Source organism: Gossypium arboreum, chromosome 7, assembly GCF_025698485.1.
Source record: "Gossypium arboreum isolate Shixiya-1 chromosome 7, ASM2569848v2, whole genome shotgun sequence".
NCBI classification, from domain to species: domain Eukaryota; kingdom Viridiplantae; phylum Streptophyta; class Magnoliopsida; order Malvales; family Malvaceae; genus Gossypium; species Gossypium arboreum.
In genome coordinates this window covers 51,685,399-51,692,107 of record NC_069076.1, presented here as the reverse complement: position 1 = coordinate 51,692,107, position 6,709 = coordinate 51,685,399, and the positions used below count along the sequence as shown (strand labels likewise).

The following is a 6,709-nucleotide window of genomic DNA, read 5'->3' as shown; positions in this document are numbered from 1 at the left end:
TTGTGCAAAATATTTAATTATGTAAATTAAGTTTAATTTAATCATTAAAATTAGTTGGAGGTATTATTTATTAATGGGTTTATGTTTTAATCTAATTCAAGAAATGGCATCCTGGTATAATAGATCCACATGATCGCACTACAGGAAAATAGGGCTTTAGCAGCGTTTTTAGCGGCGTTTTGTTAAAAAACGCTACAAAAATTGTAAAACACAGAGCAATAGCGGCGTTTTTGTAAAACGCCGCTAAAGACCGAGCATTAGCGGCGCTTTTGGTAAAAAGCCGCTAAAGACCAGAGCATTAGCGGCGCTTTTGGTGAAACGCCGCTAAAGACCAGAGCATTAGCGGCGCTTTTGGTGAAACGCCGCTACAGACCAGAGCATTAGCGGCGCTTTTGGTAAAACGCCGCTAAAGACCAGAGCATTAGCGGCGCTTTTAGTAAAACGCCACTAAAAGTTATATAACACCTAAAATCCTAAACCCCAAAGAAAAAAATAAAACATTAATCTATACCCCCTAAAATATTAAACCCCTAAACCCTAACAAGCCTTAAACACTAAACTATAACCCCTAAAACCCTAAACACCGCAATTGGTGCATTTTTAGTGGCGCTAGGTTATAAACGCTGCTAATGTTAAATTATTTTGTTCAAAACTTCGTCGTTTAGCTATCTTATTTTTTACCCACACCTGATACACTTAACATTTTCCCCGTTTTTCCCCAGTTCTATTTCCCCCTTCTTCCTCATCCTAAATCCCTAAAGTATTATCACCCATTCCCAAATTCGACATCCTAAATCCCTAACGAATTTAATAATAATAAAAAAGTAATTTTAACAATTAAACTTAAATTCAGAAATTTGAAACATGGAGGAATTAAATTCTTAAGAATAGAAATATAATGATTGAATTTTAATTTTACGAAAAGTACAAATACTTATCTCATATTTTAGCTTTTACAGATTAAGTGGTTTAGTATTCAATTTGTTAAAAGATATTATTTAACTCATATATTTATTAAAAGTTTATATAAAATTAATTTAAAAGTTTATATAAAAATTAATTGTTATTTTGGTTATAATCATAAAGTTTTAATTTTAATTTTGTTATCTAAACTTAAATTGTTGTATCACTCCTAAGTGTAGGATTAAATTGAAAATTTTTAAAAAGAATTGAACTATAACATAACTTGATCCTTTTAGAAAACGAAGGTACATTGACAACTTGGTTACAATTTTAATTTAGTCCAAGTGAAAAATAAAATTCTTGATGGTGACTTTTGAAACTTGCAAATATTGTCAAGACAATTCAAAGCAGGTGCGAAGTTAGATTTTTTTTTTTTGGTGGCGGAATTAAATTTTATACTTCTATAATAGTACAAATGCTATTTCACCATTTAATAGCCTATATCTTTATAATTTTAAAGGATTAAATCAAAATTTTGTATTTTTTAATTCATCGATTCCATTTTATTTCTCTTAAAGTTTCTTTTTGTATTTTATATGTTAATTTAAAATTATAAAAATTTTCAAAAAAATTTAAAATTTAAAAATAAAAATTTAAAAATAAAAAATAAAAATAAAAATAAAAACTTAAATATTTAATATTTAATATTTTAGTCCATATTTCAGTTAAAAAGTTTAATATTCAAAATTAAATTTTTTAAAAAATGATAATCACAGCACAAAAATTTGAAAGAAAAAATAGAAAATTAGAAAAAAATATGTTAAAAATATAAAAAATTAAAATGAAATAATAGTGGCGTTTTTTAGGTAAAATGCCACAAAATTTGTTACCTAAATTTCCCATTTCTCCCTTTTTTGTTACCCGCTCATTACTCCCTCTCCTTCTCATCTTCGTCGCGCCCTAATTTGCCCCCAAATTTCCCATTTCCAGCAACACAAGTCAATACACCTACACCAGTCACACTTCTTTTTCCTTTTCATTTCTTCAAAGGTAGTAGTAGAAAGGGGAGTTCTAGGAAATCTGGTCGAGATTCGGCTGAGAAGAAAGAGCCAATGCTCATGCTAGGGTTTTGTTGATTGTTTGATTTTTATTGTTTTGTTTATGTGCTTTTACAGATTTTAATCTGAAGAAATCTTAGCTCCGCTTTTACAACAATGGAGCGCAAGACTATTGAACTAGATCAGCGATGGGATTATACGAAGATTTTGTTTTTATAAGAGTATAATAATTGTGCTCAAGTCGTCAAATTCATATTTTGCGGTGGGTATTGTATAGATTATTATTTAAGGATTGGCTCGGTTCCGATTTCATCACCATTTTCATATCTCAAATGATCTCTCTGTAACCGCTTGCTGTTAAATTTTATAGAAGACACGTCCGCCATTACTTTCCCTTCATATTTGGTATCTTTCTCGATCCATACCATTTTCCTATGCTTTTATTTTGTTTAGTCAGTTATTTGAATTTTATTTCTTTTCTCTTTTTCTAGAAGGTTTAATATATTGATAGTTGGAAACTAAAAACAAAATGGGAAGGATATTCATGATCACTCTTGAAGGACGCGCTTACAGCTGCAAGCACTGCTTTACCCATCTGGCTCTCCTTGACGACATTATTTCTAAGGTTTCCAGCAAAATCCTTTGATCTCTCTTTTCTTCTTCCACGAATTGCTTTATGCATTGTTATTATGCTATTTACTTCATTCTGGGGTTCCCCAAGTTTTTATTGGGCTATGGAACGTAGTAAATAATATTAAGGAATAATGATTAACTGAAACAGATTGATTACTCTTCAGTTCTGGTTATACTGTCTCTCTTTGATAATACGAATCCCCAGTAATTTTTGCGCACAACCTTCTATGTGATTTCCTTATTTTATTTTGCAATTAAGGGATTAATATATGCTTACAACTTTGATGGATGAACGAGTCATTGTCTACGGAGAGTGACTGACCTTAGCTGCCTCTTTTTTGTTTTTCTACGGAGGCTTTTAATTGGTGCTAGAAAATATTAAGTCATAGGTTCCTGTTTCTTTTGATTATGTATCAGTTCTTTAATAGACAATGGCTGGTTCAATTGAAGGTTATTTTTGTCTAAGCCTAAGATATTGTTTGATATTTGTGAAGTTGGAATTTAAGAGTTGAGACATAAGGAAGAGTAAAATAAGTAGGTTGTATGTCAGCCTATCATGTTTAGTTTTACATCAGTATCATATATTGAAAAACCACCTAACCCTATTTTTTTCGGGACTATTATCATCAATGTTATTGTAGATGCAGTGACTGGTTCCAATGTTCATAGAGGGCTTCTTGCATAGTCCAGGAGCAAAGCCACTTGTGTTACCAAGTGCATTTTCTGTCTGATCTTTCTCTTCATCATGGCCATGCTTCTCATTGTTGTCTGAATTACATCTTGTGTTGTTCAGCATCATAAAGTCATACTAACCCCATCCTTAACCTGTGTTTCAGTCTTTCCACTGCGGGCATGGAAGGCTTATCTCTTTGATAAGGTGTAAGTATTTCATTGCTATGCACTCTTTTTTTTTTTCCTCCATGGAGTGTTCTCTAAAAATAGTCTTATCTATTTTAAAACCATGCTCATGATTTCACTTTCTATGCATTCCAATGTGTTTGGAAGAAACAAAGAAGTGTTTGGAATAAATAAATAAATGTTGTCAGCATGTTAGCACCACAGTTCAATGGTTATATACTTAAAAAGAAGATTCATAATAATTAATTAATTTACATCATCAAGTGGATTATTGTTTTTAAGTTTTTTATTACAATAACTATTCATGTCTTGGTGTTATCTAAACCATTAGGGTTGCTGTCAAAGAATCTTCTTACATTCACACTTTGAATTTTTATGATATTTATCTTCAAAAGTTGGCAAATTACATCATTTGCTATTTTTTAATGAATGCAAGTTTCAAAATTCGAATGAGTTTTGAGCCATTTTTCGAGTATGGTTACTTTTTTTTAATTTCTAATCTAAATTGATTCCAAATTAAATTTGGATGGTTAATTATGTATTATTTGTACTGCAATTTATAGTTGTAATATATATATATTTTAATTTGAAAAACATTTTGTCCTGATTAATAGTCAGAATTTGTCTCCTCAAATAGCAGCACCGTATATCATTTTAAATTAGTTTTAATTCTTGCAGATTTTAAAATGGAGTAACCTATAAGCTTTGATTTGCATGATGTAAGACAAAATTAATATAGAAAGGTTCAACCATATCCACTTTTGGAATTATTACTAACCTGTTGTTAATTTATAGGCTCTAAAGGCATAATATACATCAGTTTAGTTAAAGTTTTAGAAATATAATTATCTACCCGCCTTTGTTACTACTGAAGGTACAGCCTTGGTTTAACAGGCAGAAGATGCTGTGAGTAACTATGGTGGATACGTTTATTGGTTTTTTTTTTCTTTGCTAAACTAAGTCATGAAGGTTCTTCTTGGATAGCAATTTATTGAGGGGGTGAAATATTTTTCTTAAACTAACAAAATGGGTGCAAAGTAGTATTTAAGCATTTCAAGCTGGCAAGGTGTTTATTTATCATCATTATTGTTGTGCTTGTGCAGTTCTCCTAACTGTTAAGTTTGATATGCCTTTGATGCACCAACTACTTTAGACTATGATTTTCCCAACCCTTGATGGAATAGATGATAATCTGCATAATTTAATTGTTTCTAATATTAACCTTCTGGTTCTAAGTGCTGATATTCACTCATTTACACTGGCTTCAAATGCTCCGGGTGTGCAGGAACAGGTAAACATCCCAACTTTTACAGCTATGGATTTTCTTGAAATCACTATGGATGTTGATTATCTTCTACTCATCAGGTCCTTATAAGGAAAATAATCAAGCTGCACGACAAGTATATGGCATATGTGACCGACTGTTTTCAAAACCATACTCTCTTCCACAAGGTTTGTGTTCTAATATCTAAATTTTTAATAAGGATCGTGTTCAATGATTTCATCTAAAACATCCTGGTGATTTGACAGTGACTGTTCTAATATCTAAACTCAGCTGCACATCCTGGGATTGATTTGATAGTGACTGTTCTCACAACAGGATTCTGGCCAAGTTATAAATCATTTGACCTCAATCTCCCTGCCGAGATGGTAATGATTGAAGATGATATTCCTTGATGACGGGACTAACTTTATTTCTCCACTGTGTGTTTAGAAGTGTTATTTATATTTAACATCATTGTTTCAGGTCAAGTGTGTAGAAGTTTTCAAAGGGTTCTATGAAACAAAAACAAAACACAGAAAGCTTACATGGATATACTCACAGCGGTATCGTTTTGTATTTTTGCATTCTCATAATTTAACTGTATATTGTTTTTCTGGATATCATTTTGATGATTACTTTTGTGTGGCAATAGCTCTTTTATGTTTTGACTGGTGGCAAATGGAATAGGAAAAACCAACTACACTAGATTGCGGTCCAAGAACAATTTGCAGGAGGCACATAATGACTAGCTCCTATCTCTACGAATGCTTGTGGGAGGCATTGCAGCAGCGAATAAGGATGATAACATGCAGTTGACACCGTATGTGCTATGAATCCGAATTTCAGGTGTGACTTTTAGATATTTTATGTGCAAAAAAGTATTAGAGTGTCTTATGTTTGTATGTTAGTTAAGCAGATTATAGATAGAACCTGCAGTAGGATCAACTAATTAGTTGATCAAAAGCTACACCCTATTTTGTAATCGTCTACTTGCATATACTTAATAATAATCTCGTGTCAACTAATTATTCTAATTTTTTATTTAATTGTTTTGTTTCAACATTTTATTTTTATTTGAGTTGAAAGAAGAAAAACACAAATTGTAATTTTGACTTAGTTAATCAATTTAAATAATCAATGTTGATATTTCACATGGGAATTAAGTCCTTATTTCATTTAAGGAACTTCATTATAATATCTTATTTTATTGAAATTTTATATTTAATCTAATTTTTATTATTTATTTTAGTTTTGATTCTAAATTTTTATTTTTATTTTAATATTTAAGATAACTTGAGTTCTAACTTTTAGATTTTAATTGTGTTATTAATTTATTATTTTAAATTCTAAATTTAAATTCATTAATTTTGTATTTAGTTTTAAAGTTAAAATTTTAATAGAAACTTTAATTTGATAATGAATTTTAAATTTTTATATTTTTCATGACTTTTATAATATTTTGTAATATTTTATTTTTTTCAATTTCATGGCTTTTAGCGGCGTTTTTGAGAAAAGCGCCGCTAAAGGTGACGGCCTTTAGCGGCGTTTGTAAAAAAGCGCCGCTAAAGGTCATAGTCTTTAGCGGCGTTTGTGGAAAAAGCGCTGCTAAAGGTCATGATCTTTAGCGGCGTTTTTTCAAATAAACGCCGCAAACTTTAGTGTCGCCGTCTATAGCGGCATTTTTTGTGGCTCTTGTAAAAGCGCCGCTAATAGTTTTAGCGACGCTTAAAAGCGCCGCTAAAGACCTTAAAAAACGCCGTTAAAAGTCAATTTTGCTGCAGTGTCGCCAGCTATCATGGCCCAAAGTCTGCCTAACGGAGGCATCATGAAACTCCCAAGGAAGTTGCTAGTCTCCCCTTATGTCCCAAAAGAACTAAAACTCCAATTTGATTTTTTTAGGTCTTTCAACTAAAAATAGACTTGAGAGAATATACACCTTGGGATTACTTAGGGAGATTTATTGAAGTAAAATATCCAATAGTCAAATAAATTT

The 6,709-nt window shown here is 31.2% G+C and overlaps 1 long non-coding RNA gene across 5 annotated transcripts; it reads left to right on the top strand.

Moving 5' to 3' along the window:
• The first annotated feature begins 1,761 nt into the window (after window positions 1–1,761).
• On the top strand, window positions 1,762–5,750 carry LOC108453524 (uncharacterized). 5 transcript variants are annotated; one of them, XR_008285797.1, is made up of 7 exons: window positions 1,762–2,366; window positions 2,456–2,586; window positions 3,431–4,743; window positions 4,818–4,904; window positions 5,053–5,102; window positions 5,200–5,279; window positions 5,369–5,750. It is a non-coding gene; the product is annotated as an uncharacterized LOC108453524 (long non-coding RNA). The 5 variants fall into 5 exon arrangements; XR_008285794.1 differs by having other exon boundaries at window positions 5,008–5,102; window positions 5,404–5,750; XR_008285793.1 differs by having other exon boundaries at window positions 4,983–5,102.
• Window positions 5,751–6,709: the final 959 nt, after the last annotated feature.